The sequence below is a fragment of the Stegodyphus dumicola genome, chromosome 1 (assembly GCF_044657685.1).
Source record: "Stegodyphus dumicola isolate Sdum_Otavi_A_Nest chromosome 1, ASM4465768v1".
Lineage (NCBI taxonomy): Eukaryota > Metazoa > Arthropoda > Arachnida > Araneae > Eresidae > Stegodyphus > Stegodyphus dumicola.
The window spans coordinates 139,090,744-139,111,003 of NC_140768.1; the positions used below are offsets into that span (position 1 = coordinate 139,090,744).

The 20,260-nt window shown below is 31.2% G+C and overlaps 1 protein-coding gene and 1 long non-coding RNA gene across 5 annotated transcripts in view; both read right to left on the reverse strand.

Moving 5' to 3' along the window:
- Nucleotides 1–2,840, reverse strand: part of LOC118205845 (uncharacterized) — a 93,309-nt gene extending 90,469 nt beyond the window's left edge. The window contains exon 1 of one of the 2 annotated variants that reach the window (XM_085821368.1): nucleotides 2,691–2,840. The gene's annotated coding sequence lies outside the window, so the exon portion shown is untranslated. The remainder of the gene's footprint in view (nucleotides 1–2,690) is intronic. The other variant, XM_085821360.1, reaches the window with a different exon arrangement.
- A 6,746-nt stretch (nucleotides 2,841–9,586) lies between these two features.
- LOC118201884 (uncharacterized) overlaps nucleotides 9,587–20,260 on the reverse strand; it is a 52,868-nt gene continuing 42,194 nt past the window's right edge. For all 3 annotated transcript variants that reach the window (XR_004760323.2, XR_004760325.2, XR_004760324.2), the window contains exons 3-4: nucleotides 11,425–11,513; nucleotides 9,587–9,736 (exon numbers count right to left, since the gene is read on the reverse strand). This is a non-coding gene — a long non-coding RNA (uncharacterized LOC118201884). The remainder of the gene's footprint in view (nucleotides 9,737–11,424; nucleotides 11,514–20,260) is intronic.

Genomic DNA, 20,260 nt, shown 5'->3' on the forward strand with positions numbered 1-20,260 from the left:
TTTCGTGGTTTTCCCCACGTGTAACGTGTATACGAGCCAGTTTCCCTTAGAAAGTCCTCCACGAAGACATCCCTCCCCATAGGCAGATAGCCCTAGTGTGCTTTGGCATAATTAAATACACCACCACCACACCTAGCGTGTCTTCGTGGTGTAGTGGTTCTGCACACTGGGCCGGTATTCCAGAGGTCCGTCCTTCGATTCCCGGCGAAGGCAGTTGCTAATTTTTCATGTTTCCTGCTTCCAAAAAAATACCTAATGTCTCTATACCCAAATTAAAAAAAAAAATTCGTTTCCGTAATTAAATATATCTATATCTAATTTTACCTATATTTGTAGTAGGGTTTGTAATCTGTAAGTAATTATACATGTAATTTATACATTTTTTATAAAAAAAATATATGTTATCTAGAATTTTGCAAATATTCTAGAAAATGCTAATCCATTGAAAAAAATCTTTTCCATGACTAAATAAATTTTTAAAAAAGTCAGAAAAAATAGCAGTTAAAATTAATAACAAAATAACAAGAATAAATCATCAATCATATCAATATTTTTAATGTACAGCATTTAGAAACAACTTAGTAAAATACATATGAAAAATAAAATAATGTGCAAGTTTCAGATGTGCAATGTCAAAAAATTAAAACTGGTAAATTTGAGAACAAATATCCTCAAAATGTTTGACAACGAAAGTCCTCCGGACAATGCAGAATGAATGTCCTCAGGATGTGAAATTGATGAACTCCTCAGGACATCTGAGAATCAACATCTTCAGTACATCCTGTCATATCCCGGGACATAGCGACTTAAATAAGACATCCTCAGGATGTTAAATTACGATCTCCTCAGGACATCTGAGAATCAACATCCTTAGGAAATCCTAAGTATGTCCCGGGATATTGCGACTTAAATAGGACATCCTGAGGATGTTTTGTGCTATGGGGGATATGTAATCAACCAAAAATAAATATCGATTTTAATCATCTTAAATATAAAATGAAAGATCTCAAACTAAAAGTTAAATTCCAGGACATTTCGGACATTTACTTTTTAAGAGCTATTTTTAATAGGCTTCGAGTAAAGGATATAATTTGACATTTAAATGTTTTAACATATAATTTTAGTAACTTAAAAATACATTATTTTATGCACTTTATTAAGACTACAAAACAACTCTGTTTATTTTACCGTTTTTATACCTTATGACGTTCAAGAATCTTATTATCGTGCATATTTCATCAAATTTACACCTATTAAATACTTCACAGGAAATATATTAGTCTCAGAATAATTATCCGTTCTTTTGACGATGATCCAGTCATGTAATTTACATCTACAGAAAATAATTAATGAGATTTCAGACATGTTGGTTTTCGTTTACTGGAGTTAATACAAGAAGGAATGAACTGTCATATAAATTTAAGCAATAAGTGATTTGATCATTTGGTAGGATTGTATGTTAATTAGCCAGTTATTATGATCTGAATGTTTACTTCTTCTTTCAGTAGTCTTCACCATAATGCAAATTAGTTGCTGTGTATTTAAGACGAGGGTTTGAGTGTTTTAGAGTGACAGCTTGTAGCAACCTCTCATTTCAGATATGTACAACTGGCACATCCCCCAAAGTTATCATGGCTTCAGCATCTTGGTAGCCGAAGTTTAAAATACGTACCGTTAGTTATCTTGAGCTAGCTTGTGCAATGTATTTTGTGTGTAAATTACCTACATTACGTTACCTACTCTGCGTTATCTACACTGAAATTAACTTCATCTTAGACATCTTAGACTTCATTAACACAGATGAAACTACACATTGAATGCTAGATTTTTTTTTTTTTTAACTTAAAGAGTGTCTTAAATCAAAGCAACGGTAAAGTAGAGAGGTTTATTTCCAGAATTAACACATATGAAAGCTACACGTGGAATACCAGCTTGTTTTCAGAAAATTAAGAGTGTACCACTTAAAGTCATTGCAAGATGATATCCATCGAATTTGTACAAATTACAAACCATGGTTTTTATTAGAATATTTGTTATGGATTGAGTGGAGAATTTAAGAAATGGGGAAGTTCTTTTCAAAGCTTGGAAAACGTATCGTTACACATGCAAATTTACTGTGTTTTAAAATTTAATAAATAGTTTAGAGACTTCCTAAAACATGGGGCTATTCTCAGTTGCGACATGTACAACCGTATAAATCAATTCCTTATTGGACTTTAATATAATTAAACATCCCAAATTTTGTCTTTAAAACGTTTAACGTTTTTTAACAGAAAAAAGGCCGAAAGCTTGGAGTTGAATCTCGAAATCGTTTTAAAAGTAGTAAAATTCTATGATTCCAATGTTTCGTCAAAATTAAGCAAGAAACGGTGCTTGGAATTTTCGAATATGGCTTTATTTTCCTTATCTTGCCGCCCAGATGGCATAGTGGCTAGGAGAGCCGTCTAGGATGCCGTAGGGCCACTTAAAGCGCGTTTAAGCGACAAAAGTGCTAAAAAGACACTTAAGTGCTAAAAAGACTTTTTTTTTTTTTTTTAGTTTTGGGTCATCAAAGTTCCTATTCATTTATTAAATATAAGGAAACAATCCTTTTGTTGCCAGGGTTTACGTACCTATATGTGCATATAAATTAGATAAGCATAAAGACACACATTTAAGCAAGACGCCATAGGGAAATAAAATGCACTTACTTCACAGTTAAAGTTCTAATTGAAGGGACAGAGCAAGTGCAGTTACTGATTTGAAGTCGCGTTCAAGTCTCAAAAAGTGAGGAATATGCTTACTACCGAACGATAATCTTCTTTTTGCTATTTATGCTTCTGAATGCATCTCTTTCGAATGTGTCCACGTGCACAGGGTATGGATGAATATCTCGTTTCGTTATCAAAATTCGTTAATACTCAAACATACGATATATTCTTATTGTATCCCCCACATATATCTACATCTACTAACCTTTGGGTGTTTGCCTTATCTTTTAATCACGTATATTATCGGCCTGAGACCAGAGACAACTTTGTTTAAATTATTTTAATATGCAACTACATCGGGTTGGTTAAGTAAAACAGTACGCACTTTTCTTGCAGAATTATTTCTTGTAATTTTGTGAAAATTATTTAAATTTATTTTTCCTTGGATAATTTCATAATATATTTCTTAATATTTGTCTTTCATTAAGTGCTCGAATATCTAAATTTTTGTTTGAAATAAACTAATGTTATTCAACATTAGGTAAATGAATTTTATTTGGATAACATTTAAATTTCATGTTAAAGTTTTATTTTAAGAATGCAATTTTCAGGAAGAGCATTTAGGCACAGATTTTGATCAGATTTCATTTCCATATTTCCCAGCAAAACATTTTCATTTCTTATCAGAACAATGGCATAGCTATTAACTTTGTTTCAATTTTTCTTTAAATATTTTAATCGTAAAATCCTAGCTCCTTAAAAAAAAAAAATAAAAATAAAACAAAAAGGTCTGCAAGGGCTCAGATTTTAACGGCTGCCATGATTTGTTTAGGCTTTTCCGCGTTCTCGCCGAGCTCGTAGTCTAGTATACTCTGCTGTTGCACTCACTCCTGCTAACCAATTTCTTTTTGTCTTTTTAACTTTATCATTAAGCATTATTTTCTTCACATTTCCGCCTTATATAACTCAACAGCAAAATTACAAACATTTTAAAAGTAGCGAGTGTTTACAATTCCCGGTTACGTGTTGGCATACATTTTTCTACTTTTTTTTTCACTCGTTTCTCAGCTTATCATATCAATGCACAGTTTTCTTAGTAAAATGCCTTGCAAAGCTCTTTTTCCGTTTTTCTATTAGTAACTTTTTTGTGTTAAAATTATTAAGTAAATGTCATGTTCTTCGCACTTAAGCCACATAAAATTTATTTGAATAGTAGAATCACAAAATATTTAAAAACAATATAGCTTTAGAATTTCCGATATGGAGATAACAATGTTTTAATCCGTACACAGTGTTGCCACTGCTCGCTTTTAAGTGGTTGAGTTTGCTAATAAAAAATTCCTTAACATTTTACGAAATATGAAACATAAAATTCGAAACACAAAATCCGGGCTGCCAGGTGCACATGTTCGGGTGGAGGACTACGTTATTCAAAATTTAAAGGCTCTAGGCTCCGTTGTTTTTAACAATGCAAGAAAAATTTATGCATTCATGCAGATTCTTCATTATTTAGTTTCTGTAAATATAATACATGGGGATAATATTTGGTGGCAACAGTTTTAAAAATGAACGAACGCGGAAAGTGAAACGACGCAAAATGCCGTTTTGAAATAAAATGCTGTTTGGATCTAACGCCCGTTTGGGATAATAACAACTTTTTCTCAATATCAATAAAAGAATTAACGTGGCAATGGCATACCGTGTCAATTATTTTAATCTTAAACATAAAAGTGTCCAACAGCAGCTATTTATTTAAAACACTAAAATTAAGAAAATGCAGTGACGTCACATGAAATCGCGTGCTTTCTGCAACGTCAGAACATGGCCTTATATAATAATAATATAGTATTTAATGATTGTCAGTGCTATTTGTATTTCATATTTTATAAAACTTGCAAGTTTTTCATTAACAAACTCTACGATTTCAAAGCGAGCAGTGGCAACACTTTTCAAAATAAAGTACATTTTTACCTCCAGCGTGCGAGACTGTTGCCACTCGGAAAACTGTGTGCGAAAATTTGCGTTTTCAGGGTGCTTAATTAGTATCTCGTCTGATTAAAGTCGTACGAAGATGAGAATGATCGAAATGGGCAAAGTTTTGGAATTCGGGGAATACCTCACTCCAACCTCAGCTCCCCGCCGTTCTGGAGAAGATGATGCCACAAACAAACAGAAAAACAGACGCGCACCGATTTTAATAGTATAGATTACAATATTTCATTAACTATTGGTAAACTATTGTATGTTGAACTTGGGAAAGTTTGCGAAATATTAAAACTTTTTATGAATATCTACTGCATCATATAATTACTTTACGTTGAAGGATACAGCATTTATTAAAGAAATTTCTTTATCTTGGAACTGTTGAAATAGCCTCACATTTCTAATAAAAAAACTTATTCAAAGAACCTGAATTTAATGCAGTTTCAATGAATATTCTAAACTGTTTACAGTGCAGCATCGTTCATACGTTTCTCATTTAGTCATCTTTTACATTTACACTTTGCTTCATCTTGGTCACGATTCAGTCCTATTTTTTATACGTTATTTTTACTTGACTTGATTCATTGTTTTTACATTTCGCAGTCTCACCATTTAAGTATTTTTTCCAGAAATGAGAATAGGAGAAGGAAACAAATACATGAGACTGAACAATTTGGTATAGGAGTTGAAAACAAGTTCATGAATGGAGGGGGATAATTTGAAAGAAAAATAGATATGTTTTTTCTCTTCTGAACAGAACGCTGTGTTAAGTAAACTATATGAAGCAGAATTAATTGATATAAAATATTACGAAATTGAAAGGCATTCTCGTTAAAACATAAAACTCCAATCTTAAAAGAATTTAATAAAAATACTGGTTTGACGAAAGATGAATTAGCAAAGAAATTGGATATTCCTGTGACAACATTATAAACGGTTGTTTATGACACAAAAATAAAATTGAACAAAGAGCTGAAATTTGTGCGCAGTCCGCTTCAACATAATTATGTGTTCAAGATGGAAAGATTCTTGAGTCCGAGCCATTTTTGATAAAATTTTTCATTCAGTGTCATGCATCCAATACCTAGTGAATATCCCTATGTTAATCGAGAAGTCAATAGAAATAGCACTTCGATTGAATGCGAAGGAAGCTTGCATTTCAACTGGTTGGCTGGGCATAAATTTCAACTGCGGTATGGAATCTCATATCATATAATAATAGAGAATCAAAAAACATTCTTGCTGAGTCGGTTAAAGAATGGTTCAAGAATTTAAGCGCATTTGCATTGTTGATGAAAGTGATGTTTTCTTTAAAATTATGCCCACAAAAATCCAAGCTTTCAGAAGCGGCCAGTGTTATGAAGCTAAGAATGTCACAGTGTTTTAATTCGTGCAAATGCTGATAGTATGGAAAAAATAACTCCTTTAGTTATAGGAAAGCCTCAAAACCTAAGGTGCTTCAAACATGTTAAGACTCTGCCATTAAAATATCTAAAAAAAAAAAAAAAAAAAAAAAAAACAAGAACGCACAGATGATTACAGACATTTTTACATAATGGCTCAAGTAAATAGGCAAAACTATGAGGAGACGAACCGCAACATTTTTCATTTTATGGATTACTGTACCGTCTATCTGCAAATGACAGATTTCTTGCAAAATGTGAAAGTTGCACTGGTGTATTAGTGTAGTGCAACCATAAGAATCTTTAAGAAAGTGTTATTAATAATTTGAAAATGTTCTACTGGCAAAGGGTGATTCAAATAGCAATTCAGAATTAAACTACAGAAAATACAGAGGATGTTCGCCTATTTTTTAGACAATTACCTTCGTATTTACAGAAATTTTTTACCTAAACATTTTGTATTTTATATTTTGCATTTGATAACCCTTAATCTTTACTATGTTTCTATACCGTAATTTCAAAGACAATAAAGCCTTTTTTAGTATCGGAAGAGTTTTGTTTCCCATTCCTCTTGTAAAGCTTAACTTAAAAGGTTGACTCTTGAAAAGTTTGACTAAAGAAAGTTGTAGGTAGACTTTTGTACAATTTATTTTCCAAAAGTCCAAAAGCGCAAAATTAGGTCGACGATACATTAGGAGATTTAGTGGGGATAAGAGTGAATGTTAATGGCCTCGATATACGTTTCCTGTTTCATTTTTTCCAGGAAATTAACAGTGGATTTTGACGTGTGATTGCTTATTTTGTCTTGATACAGTTCTACTGATGGATGGCACTGTGGGTAGAGATAAAATATTTCATATTTAAAAATTGGATGTAAAATATATTCCTGATAATATGTGGAGAGCTGGGTTCTAGAAAAAAGCCTGCAGGAGTAATGCTTACAAGTATAAATGCTCACAGGAAAAGGCCCACACAGTAATATGCCCCATAGAAAAAAGCTCACATGGAAAAAACTGGGAAATATGCTCACACATAAAAAAGCTCACATAGAAATATGCTCAATGGAAATAAGCCCACTGATAAATAATTCACGTAGAACCCACATAACAGAAAAACATCCTTGGGATATCCTGAGGATGTTGCTCGCGGGATAAGCGCACATCCTCAAGACATCCCGGAAAATCCTCCGAACCTCTTGAATGCCTAATGTCACATCCTAGTATATCCTCAGAACATCCTAAGTTCCATAGACAGCGTACGGGATGTTATCGTGATCTGAACTTCTACTTACTACATCCTAAGCATATCCCTGGATGTCCCACTAACCTCCTAGACACAAGTTATTATATCCTCAGAACATCCTATCTAGTCCCATAGACAGCGTACGCGATGTTATTGTGATTTAAAGTTCTACTTAATACATTCTCAGGACATCCCGTAATATCCCAGTTTTCTCCTAAACTCATCCTCCCGAGTGCTTAATGCCACATCCCAGTATATCCTTAGGACGTCCTAACTAGATCCCACCGACAGCATATGGTATGTTATCAGGATTTGAAATATTAGTTACTATATCCCGGAATATCCCTTTAACCTCCTAAATACATACTCCCGACTGCTTAATGTCACATCCCCAGGAATCTTCTTAACATTCCAGTGAAATTGTGTGAAGGCGTAATGACCTAGTGTCAGGTCCTCCTCCTATGGTTACTATGGAAAAATAAGAAATGTTGAGAATATTTATGCAACTTATTTTCTTTAATTTGAATGTCATTTTATTTAATAATTTGTACATATATCTAAAATGAGCAAGGGACTTAAAATGAATTATTAATACAAAATTTTATAAGAGAATATTTTGCTTTTATTTTTAAGATATTAAAGATCTTTCCATCATTTTTACACATCCAGTAGCCCAAAACTGAATTCTTCAATTCAAAATTCAATAATAAAGTTAACCATTTAATAAGCTTTACAAATTAAATAAATCATCTTTCTTTAATGGATGTAAGCACGTTTTAGTTTTTTGGTGAGATTGTTGGGAAATTGTTAAAAGGAAATTTTATTTTTTAAATTAAATCAATTCCTAGCACAGAATAAATAAATATGAATGAGTACTTTTGTAACATGAAAATGCTGCAGGCCTTTTGATATATTTAATATTCAGTTGTAAAAATTATGTTCTTGACAGTAACAATTCTCAGCATCATTAGAAAGGTAACTCAAGAAATTCTTCTAAAATTCTTTCTCTTCACATATTAAGAAAAAATTGAAAGGGCTCAGATTTTACCAGTTACTCAAAAGGGATCAAAGTTTAATATGGTTCATTGGTATTAGTTTATGTTAAATCCAATAAAATAAAATTTTCCAGTTGAAATCAGCATCAAATTAACCTAGTTTCAATGTCATAAATGTGCAAGATTTTAAAAAAGCTCACATGGAAAAAAACTGGGAAATATGCTCACACATAAAAAAGCTCACATAGAAATATGATGAATGGAAATAAGCCCACTGATAAATAATTCACGTAGAACCCACATAACAGAAAAACATCCTTGGGATATCCTGAGGATGTTGCTCGCGGGATAAGCGCACCGTTGTAAAATCTTTGTAAAATCTTGCACATGTTAAAGGTTATCTCATCCAGTACCATTCGTTTCAAAGCAAAATAAAACAATAATTGTCATTTATATGACAATCATCAATATCAATGTCAAAAATTTAAATTTGCATTTTATGCAAAACCGAAAGACTCAAGAAACGCAATTAAAAGAAGATCTACTGTATGTTTACCATGATGCCATTAAGGCATTTTATTCTGAAATCAACTCTACCAATTATTAATACTTGTAAGTATATTCAGTTTATTCTTTCTGCTTAATATATGCTGTGTAAAATTTCCAATAAATTTATTAATTCATTTTATTTTGAGATGAGCTGTATTCAACTCGCAATGCCTACAAGAATGTTTAGTTAATTTTTCACTAGAGAGAGAAAGAAATCAAAATACGTGGATTTATATCACAGTGAGAAAAGCACTACTACCTTAATCTGTAACTATAACATAAATGCAGTGAATTATAGTCAACAAATCGTGAAAATATTTACATTTCATTTAAGAAATATTTCATATATAACATTTTCCAGTTTCGTATATGTGGCAATTTGAGAAATTTCCATGTATACCAATTTTTTTAAATGTCTGAAAATTTGTATTTTTAAGGCAGATTTAAGTAGCCTTTCACCTTTAGTATATGAGTATTGTTAATTTACCAGACAAAATTACTTAATATGCAATACAGAAAGTATTTTACCTTTGTGATTTCATCTGCAAAGAGACTTTGAAAAAGTAGTTCAACTAAATCTGTTATAACAAATATTTATAATAATGCTAAATCCTCCATCAACTATTGACATGACAAATTTTTTAAAGCTATTTATTTGCATGAAAATTAAACATATTCAGAAATTTATGGCACTGTCTTATGATTAAATGCAGACAAAACACACTTTTTAAAAATTTAAAATAATTTTTATTAATTCATTTTATCACATTTTCGTTAATTTCGTGTAAAATTATTCATTTTTCACCATGTAAAACATATCATGTATAAGAACTTGAATGACAAACTGCATCGTTGCCATTGCCTTTCACAACACCTAAAATAAAAAATACTCACAATTACTATGTGTAAACATAATTCATAATTAAACTTAAGCAAAAAATTGTCATTTTTTCATCTCTCTTGCTTTCAAAAATATCCTAATGTCTCTACAGTGGCGCCCGAACCAAAAAAGGTGGTGGATGATGATTCTCTTCACCCAGGATTTGGAGATTGGGTCCCCTAAAAACCCCAGTCGCCCTTTAAAAGGGGAAGTATATAAGGTATTTCTCCCGCCTTCCTAGCGTGCCTTCGTGGTGTAGTGGTCAGCACACTGAGCCTGTATTCAAGAGGTCCGTGTTTCGATTCCCGGCGAAGGCGGTTACTAATTTTTCATCTTTCCGGCTTTCCCAGTTAACCTAATGACTCTACAATAGGAGTAGATGAAGATGTTCTACTATGAGCAACATTTCAGTGCTTTAAACACTAGGTGGATTAGTGTGCAAAGATGAAGATTTGAGTTTTGTTTACAAAGTAGGATGATTTTGGCACTCCAACCATTATTGTAAACAGGATTATAATAAACATAACAACAACAATTGTCTACGAATAGTGATGCATAACACTGCATGAACTAATAAAGATTTCTTGTGTTGTATATACAGAATTCAAAATTGAAGTGAAAATGAGAAGATTGCGCATGCATTTCCGTTAATTGAAACACGGATTTGACCATACAAATCTCTGTCTTACATGACTTGCCATATTTTGCAGATAGATAATAAATAGTACTTGCATTGTTGTCCACTATTTTTAATTTTCTATGCAATATCTGAGTTAAAACGGTATTCCAAATAACGATTATTGGAGATGTCAATGAAGATTTTAAATTAAGTTCAAAAGTAACCTTAATGGGGCTTAAAGTCTATCGATTTCGAGAACACTAAAACGTCCGTCTATCTTAGGGAATTTAATTAACTAATTTTAAATACATAGCTATGTATGAATTTTTTCCTTGGATGTTATAATAACTGAAACAAAATTTACACTGCTACAGTCAAAATTTCTAAATGCAAGCATAGAAAATTTACTTAAGCAATTTTAAGAGATGAGACACACTTACTAAACACATTATGAATAAATTTCTCTCAAAGAATACATTATTTAATCTGACATTTTTCATAGTAAGTTTTAATCATTATATTACGTTATTACACCATGTAACAGCTTGAAAATCAAGTCAAATACCAGATGTTAGTTTTAAATGAAATACACAAAATAATAGATTATTGAAAAGTGAGGTTGCTGCCTGCATGGGCGTTTTCGTGCTTTTCCCCATGTGTAACGTGGATACGAGCCAGTTTCCCTTAAAAAGACCTCCACGGGGCATCCCTTCCTTACCGTGTAGTGCCTAAGGGCGGAGCACGTAATAAACAAAAATATTAGTGTTTATAGATACGATTAAGTGTAACAGAAAATTTACTGCTACAACCACATTTTTATGTGAAATGCGTTTTTTTTTTAAATTTTACAATGTTTAAGGGTCAAAATTATGTGCATGAACATGAGTTAGTAAATTTTTTTAAAAAAGTCAAAGAATGAACATCATGAAAAATTTCAAAAACAAGCAGAAGTTAATTTAGAACACATTTCACTTATAATAAATAAATTTTAGACTTCATCGAAAATTAAATTATTGTAGAATTAACTAAAACCAGTTTGACTTATTAGAAACAAGAAACTGACCTTCAAAGAAATCCTTCAGATAAATCTTTTCAAGCTTGAATATCAAATTCTTTTCTGCATGGAAATAACATCCTATCCAGTTGAAATTCCTGCAGAATGTTTGATAACACAATAATAAAATTGTGAATTAATAGAATAGAACAATTTATACAAAAGTATGAAAGATCATTTAAAATTATTAAAACATTTGATACTTTCTGACTATCTACAGAGCTATGAAAATTGACAAAATATTTCCTTGGTTAGTTTATTGTTCAAATCTACTGCTCTGTTTACAAATAGTAATTCAAATTAGCATTTTATAAGAAACAAGAAATTTTAGGAGACAAAAAACATGCATATGGTCGATTATTAACATATTTTTCGTTCAACAGTGTACTATTCAGAAATGAGAATTAATTATAAAGCATGCAAAGCTATGTGTGTGGTATGCATATTCATAGTTTGCTATTGTAGTTATTATCTTGCGTATATTCTTGCAATTTTAGCAAACGTTGAAGCTGTGAGTGCAGATGATCAGAGAGTATCAAAATGTTTAATGTATAAGAGATTAATTACCCTGATAATAGTATCTCAATTTTTAGACTGACATTTATAATAGTACATTAGAAATAAACAGTAATATATATATATATATATATAGATAGATAAATAGATATAGATATAAAGGTATATATGCATAATAAAAAGATAACTGCATACTATTAATTTACTTTTTTTAAATGTCAAACGTTGTAATTAAAACAGAATTCTTTCATATGAACATCTAAGAATTCATTTTTTATTTTCAACTAATAAACAACTGTAATGTAAACCATGTACATTTCCTAAGATGCGCACTTCTCAAAGACCCCAGCATTTCTCAGTATATTATTAAATTATTGAATTAAGCAGCAATGGATAGTCATGCTCGCTAATGTGACAATATCTCTCAGACGTGTTTGTTATCGCAGGTAATGAATGAGTAGGCTTTGATAAATCTTTAACTGATACATGCTACATTATCTATAATTTGTATAAAATAATAAATTTTAATGAGCTCTTTATAATATGGTAAGAGAAATAATTTTGTATGAAAATTTGTATGTTATTTATCACAGGCCTGACTTATCTTATCAAAGGTCTGACTTACTTATCACAGAATATTGGCCTGACTAATGATTCAGAAAATAAAATTAAATTTCAGCTTATGTTAAAATAAAAACTATAACATAAAGATAAGTAAGTTTCCTTACGTACAATGTAGTTTAACATTACTCAATCATTGACAATCACATAATACTAACTGGTTCAATAAACATTACTGAAATTGTTTTATTTATTTTCTTCATTAAAACACTACAGTCTTTTCTTCTCCCTCCACCTAACAAAAAAAGAACACCTCCGTAAGAAATATATTAACTTACAAATCACGATTTAAAATATATCAGTAAAAATAAAATATGTTGTTATTGTTTAATGCTCATTCATGACCTTATAAGAGATAGACTAACCCAGTGGGCGGAGCGCGCGTCACCCACATGTCGGCAAGAGTAGGGACGATCTGCTTTACTTTAACACTGAAACCATGGACCTTATAAGAGATAGACTAATTCAGTGGGCGGGGAGCGCGTCACCGACATGTCGGCAAGAAAGAGTACGGACGATCTGGTTTACTTTAACACTGAAACCTATAGCGTTTGTATCACATAACTCTTTTTCATTATTAAATGTGATACGTTGTATAGTGATGAGATTATAAAAGCCACAGTTTTTTCCAAATAGGATTTAATATATCTCATTAAGGCACTTTTTACTGCATTTCGCCCATTTTTTTCACGCGTAATTCTTGTACAAACATCTTTACTTTGGTAAAACGGTAAAAACTCTAAGCACAAAATTTATGAACTTAATTTTGAGTAAAAATGAAGTAAAATTAAATAAGATTGATAGTACACCATGCTTTCAAATAAATAAGGTAAAATTAAACAAGATCTGATAAATTTTTTTAAAATTTAATGAACATTTTCAGGCAGTGATTTTCCAAACTATAATAACATTACAAAACGATCATATTTATTTGATTATATGATCATTAAATTATTAACATTAAAATGGATTAGTTATTTTAATAATTCATAAAAATTGGGAGCATAAAATTTTCTGAGCGTAATGAAGGAAAAAAAAAGATAAAATCTAGAAGCACGCAGATTTTATATTACGCCCAAAAGGAACCTTTTTTTAAAGTTTTGTGTATTACCTATATTTATTGAATATCATGTTCTTCGCCCGTAAACCACATACATTTGAAAACAGCATATCTTTAGAATTTCCGCACTGGAGATAAAACTGTTATTTTCCGTACAGTGCTCGCTCTGAACTCGTTGAGTTTGTTAATCAAAAATTCGTTAAAGTTTTACAAAATATGAAATAGATTAAAAAAAATTCGAAATTCGGATGATTCATCCAGATACCCATGTTCGGGTGAGGATTACATTATTCAAAATTTGATGGCTCTAGATACTGTCGTTTTTGTCACAGTGCGAGACACATACATTGTATTCATGTAGATTCTTCATTATTTAATTTCTTTACATATAATACAGGGCGATAATATTTGGTAACAACAATTTGCAAGGAGACACGGACATTTTTAGTAAAACAGAGCAAAATGCCGCTTCGAAACTAACAGCCTTTCTAGGCTACCACCCCTTTATGCTAATAAATTAAATTAACAGTAAATAAAAAAAAATCTTATGCAGAATAAAAAATAAATTTAAAAAAATAATTACTATAAAATACAAACAAAATTAATTATTACGGTTAAATACAATTTTAATATTAGAATTAAATGTATAAATATTTTTAAGAAGTCAAAAGTGTTTATCACTATGATGTACTATGAAATATGATTGAAATAAAATTCCTTTATAGAAATTGTGCTATATTACTCATCTATAATTTTAAAAAAGCAGCACAATTTAGAATTTTAAACACAACTTTCAAAAATTCGTTTTTAAATATTTTAGTATTTTTTTCTTATTTACACCAATAAAAAGCGTAAAAATTGCAAGAGAAAATTGCTTGTTTGAAATTTTCTATTAGTTCAGATTTAAAATATTATTTTCTAAAAGAAGTAGTTACAAACTTCCTTACATCATAAGAAAAGCTAAAAAAATATCCAGTCCTGAAAGCATGCAATAACTTTATAATTATTTGGAACATTAATTATGCTTGATAAATATGCTAAATTTTTAAAAATCAATGTCAATTTCAAAAATAAAACTATGTAGAAATTCTAATTTGTGAAATGAGGCGCTACAACCAGCTTTTTCTTGACAATTATACACGCTGCAATAGGCAACCACTGTTAAATTTCTGCAAGTCGTCCCTACTCCTCCGGATGTGATCAAGGTGACAGCCGGCAACGCCTCAGACGAGGGAGAAAACCCGTTTGGGTTAGTCTCTTTCTTATAAGGTGACTGAAACTTATGGCATTTGTATCACATAATTGTTTTTAATTATTAAATGTGATACGTTGTATAAGTGATGAAATTATGAAAGTCACAGTTTTTTCAAATAAGACTTAATATATCTCTTTAAAGCACTTTTTACTGCATTTTGCGCATTCTTTTCACGCGTAATTCTTGTATAAACATCTTTAGTTTGGTAAAATAGTAAAAACTCTAAATACAATATTTATGAACTTACTTTTGAGTACAAGTAAAGTAAAAATAAATAAGAATGATAGTACATGAAGCTGTGAAACAAAAAAGCAAAATTAAACAAGATCTGATATATATACTTGTAAGGTACCTCACTTTGGAATTCTAAGTTAATGTTGGAAGTGAGGAACCTAAGAACTGATAAGCGAATAATCGCTAGAGTTCGATGACAGGAAACAACAAGAGAGAAGGGTAACTAACCCTTTATTATTTCGATAAGATTTAACAAAACTCTGCCTGGGAGTGTACAAGTAAAGCCCGCACTTCGGACTTGAACTTAAAAGACTAAGAATTAAACTAAAACTAAGATTAACTAAATAAGTATAGCCAAAGCTATCAAGGTTCAATGAGAGTTGGCCCCTTAACTTATTTTACTACGAAGCTGAGCAAGGGCCTGAGTACGGCCGAGTGTAAAAACAGCTTTGAGAGAGAGAGCGGCCAAAAAGGCAGACGCGCGTAGTTCAGAAACTCTGATTCTGTCTCAGTAAGTAACTTCGTGGTTTAAATACCACTCCTTCTCATTAAATATTCAGCAAATTCCAAAACTACGTTCTGGCCGGAAGTAGTAAGTTGAAGTTAAGAATTTGACAGGAAAGGAACTTTAACTTAAAATTTAACTGTTAATAAAATTAACATAATCCTTACATACTTTTAAATTTTATGAGCATTTTCAGGAAGTGGTTTATAAAATTATTATAACATTACGAGACGATCATTTATTTGATCATATGATTATTAATTATTAACATCATATGATGATTGTTTATTTTAATAATTCATAAAATTTGGAGCATAAACTTTTCTCTGTATAATGAAACTAAATAAATAAATAAAATCTGGACGCCCTCAGATTTTATGTTACGCTCAAAGCGACTTTTTAACGCTTTATGTGTTACCTCTATTTATTGAATATTATGTTCTTCGCACGTAAACCCCGCAAAATTCAATTCAACAGCAGTATTACATTCCGCTCTGGAGATAAAAATGTTATTTCCCGTACAATGTTGCCATTGCTCGCTTTAAACTCGTTGAGTTTCTTAATCAAAAATTCATAAAAGTTTTACAAAATATGAAATGGATTAAAACAAATTCGAAATTCGGCTGTTCGGGTGAAGGATTACGTTGTTCAGAATTTGATGACTATTCAGATATCGTCGTTTCACAATGCGAGAAACATACATGTATTCATGCAGATTATTTATTATTAAATTTCTTTAAATATAATACAAGGCGATAATATTTGGTGGCAACAATTTGCAAAGTGAAACGGACGTTTATAATGAAACAGAGCAAAATGCCGTTTCGAAACTTTTTCGAAACTTTTCTCTTTTTCTACCGCTCCTTTGGGCTAATAAATTAAATTCACAGTAAATAAAAAAATCTTATGCAGAACGAGAATTAAATTTTAAAAAATAACCACTATAAAATATTAGCACAATCAGTTATTACAGTTTACAATTTTGACGTTAGAATAAATGTATAAAAATTATTAAGGTGTTAAAAATATATGATGTACTGTGAAATATAATTGAAAAAAAAACTCCTTTATAAAAATTATGCTATAATATTCACCTATAATCTTAAAAAAAATCAGCACAACTTAGAATTTTAAGCAAAAACTCTAAAAAATTCATTTGTAGGTATTTTAGTATTTACACCAACAAAAAGCATAAAAATTATAAGAGAAAATTCTTTCTTTGAAATTTTCTATTAGTTCAGATTTAAAATATTATTTTCTAAAAGAAGTAGTTACAAATTTCCTTACAGCATAAGAAAAGCTAAAAAAATAGCCAGGCCTGAAAGCATGCAACAGCTTTATAATTATTTGGAGCATTAATTATGCTTGATAAATATGCTAAATATTTATCAAGTTTTAAATAATATATTGCTTTAAATATATTATTTATTTTAATATATTTGTAATATCAAGTTTTAAATAATATAACATAAATTTAATGATAAATATGCTAAATATTTAAAAATCAATCTTGGTTTCAAAAATAAAAATATCTAAATATTCTAATTTGTGAAATGAGGCGCTACAACCAACTTTTTCTTGACAATTATGCACACTGCAATAGCCAACCATTGTAAGTTTTTGCAAGTCGTCCCTACTCCTCCGGATGTGATCAAGGTGACAGCCGGAAATACATCAGAAGAGGGAGAAAAGCCATTTGGGTTGGTCTATCTCTTATAAGGCATAAGGTCCATGTGTCAAGCCCACGAGATTTCTCGTGGCAAGGACAGGGAGGTAAGAGAGGAATCCCATGGAGGAACTTCCTACCTCCATGGGCAAGGAGCGCTAGAATACCCCTGCCGTTTGCAGCTCGCAGAAACAAGCGTCTAGGCCCTCAGACGCTAGTTTCCTCCTGGTTCCTCCCTGAACATCTGCGCATGTCGTCATTTCCCTGAAGGCGCCTCGTATTTACTATTATTTACTCTGCTCTTTGCCCTGCTGTGGTAGCAAAGATTATATATTGTAGCGTGTGATTGCAGATACAATTCTCTTTTTTTATTTTGCTTCGATTATTATATCTTCTGCACAAAATCAATAAAAACTGCCCCTTTCAGGGCCAAGTACTTCTGTTTCCTCAGAAGGTATTTTTGATTCTAAATTGAATCAAAATTAGGAAGGAGTAATCGTGAGCGATAATTCAGTGTGATAATTCTGGTTGTGTTGTGAGTGATATGGTTCCTTGTGCAAATGATTTTAGTATAGCTCAGAGTGATTTTGTTTGCCGTGATTGTTTAAAACTTTCAACTATAGATACAATTTGAACGCGATGTATATAAATTTCATTACAATAATACTACATTAATTGAGTCTCTGAAAACTAAGAGTTCTAATAGTACGGTTGATTGTGCAAATAATTTTAGTGTGGCTGAGAGTAATTTTGTATGCTCTGATTGCTTAAAAACGTACCAAAATAAATGCAGTTTGAAACGGCATACCAACACATTACACTCTAATAATACTACATTAATGATTCTTTAAAAAGTGGTCGAACACCAAGCTACAAATGTGAGGACTGACATCTGAAATTTAGTGACATACAAAATTGGAAATATCATCAAAATAAAATTCATACTTCTAACAAGTAATTATGTGTGTCCTGTATGTTATGCTGATTTTGAAAAGCGATAAATAATATTTCATTTCAATAATGTTCATGATGTTGATTTGAATCATACTGAGCTAGAATTTAATTCATTTAATGATTTTTTGGCATGGAAGGCAGAAATTGAAAATAATATGATGACAAAATTTCTTATGGAGTAAGCGTATTTAATATACATGGTGTAATGCAACTGTTTAGGAAATTTTATATCAGAAAGTAAAGGTTTGCGTCACTTAAAAATCCTTGGTAGCAATAAAATAAATGCATATTGCCCAGCTGCATTAAAAGTAACAGAACATACAGATGGCAAATTTGTAGTGTCATATCAGAAAATACATATCGGCCATTGGAATGATTTAGGTCACTTATTTTTAACAACAGATGAAATAAAAAATATTGCATCAAAGATAGCAGCAAAAATTTCTCTGGATAATATTTTAGATGAAATTAGAAATTCTCTATGAGATGCTGGGCTTAGGGTTCATTTACTTGCAAAACAAGATTTACATAACAGTAAAAATCTTTCAATTTGTCTTCTAATTCTGTTAAACATGAAAATGATTAGGTTTGTGTAGATACGTGGGTACCTCAAATGCAAAATCCTGAACATCCATGTATTTTATTTTATAAAACCCAGGGATCAAGATAGCATGAGTGAATATTGTACACAATATTCATTTCTAAAAGGAAATGATTTTGTTTTGATAATGATGACAGAAGCACAAAGAGAGATACTGAAAAAATTTTGTTATGACTTGTATATGTATTGATGGTACACATGGGTGAATGCATACAGATTTCATAACTTTACTTACAATAGATGATTTCTATTTTCACCAAAGATTCCTGTGTGCATTTTTAATTTCTAATCGATGTGATCAGCCAGTGCTATCATTTCTTTTTTTTTTTCATGTATTAAAGAAAACGTTGGGCAAATACAACCACAAATATTTATGTCTGATATGGCTGAATCTTTTTTTAATGCTTGGGAGTCTGAAATGGGTTTACTACAGAAACGTCTTTTAGTGCATGGCATATTGATAGAGCCTGAAGAAACAATTTTAAAAAAATCAATGATGTTGAAAAACAGGCAAAAACATATAAAATTATTAGATCTCTCTTAGAAGAACAAGACATTCATACTTTTCATATACTGACAGAAGCAGCAATAAAATTACTTAAGATCCTGACACTATTGCATTTACAAATTACTTTGAAACATATTATTTACAAAATACATCTAGCTGGGCATACTGTTATAGATTTCACAGTGGTGTTAACACAAACATGCACATCGAACGAATGCACCGGACATTAAAATATATTTACCTTTATGCAAAAAAAAATTTAAGAGATTGGATAACACTATATATGGTATTATGAAATTTGTAAGAGATAAAATGATTAATCGCTTAATTACAGCAAATAAAGGTAAATTAACAAATAAGATTTGGGATTTAAGAATCAGACAGAAAACAAATAAAACACTATGTTTATAAGTATTACAGAATGAGAATGGGTCTGTTTCATAAACACATAATACAGAAATATACACTATACATGAAAGTAACAAAACTTGTACATGTCACATACAGTGCACCGAGTGTAATATATGCATTCATTGATATGTATGCAGCTGTTGTAGATTAATTCATCAGTTTGTAGATATATTGGGTATTTTTGTGGAAGCAAGCAAGATGAAAAATATTCAACGCTTTCGCCAGGAATCAAACCGCGGACCTCTGGATACACATCACACCATGAAGGCATGCCAAGAAGGTGGGAGAAATATTTTATCTCCCCCTTTTAAAGGACGACTGGAGTTTTTATGGGACCTAATCACCAAATCCTGGGTGTGGAGGACAATCATCTAACACCCTTTTAGTTCGAGCGCCACTGTACAGACATTAGAATTTTACATTGGAAGCAAGAGAGATTGAAAAATTAGCAATGGCTTCGCTAGGAATTGAACCGCAGACTTTTGGAATATGCGCCCAGTGTGCAGACCACCAC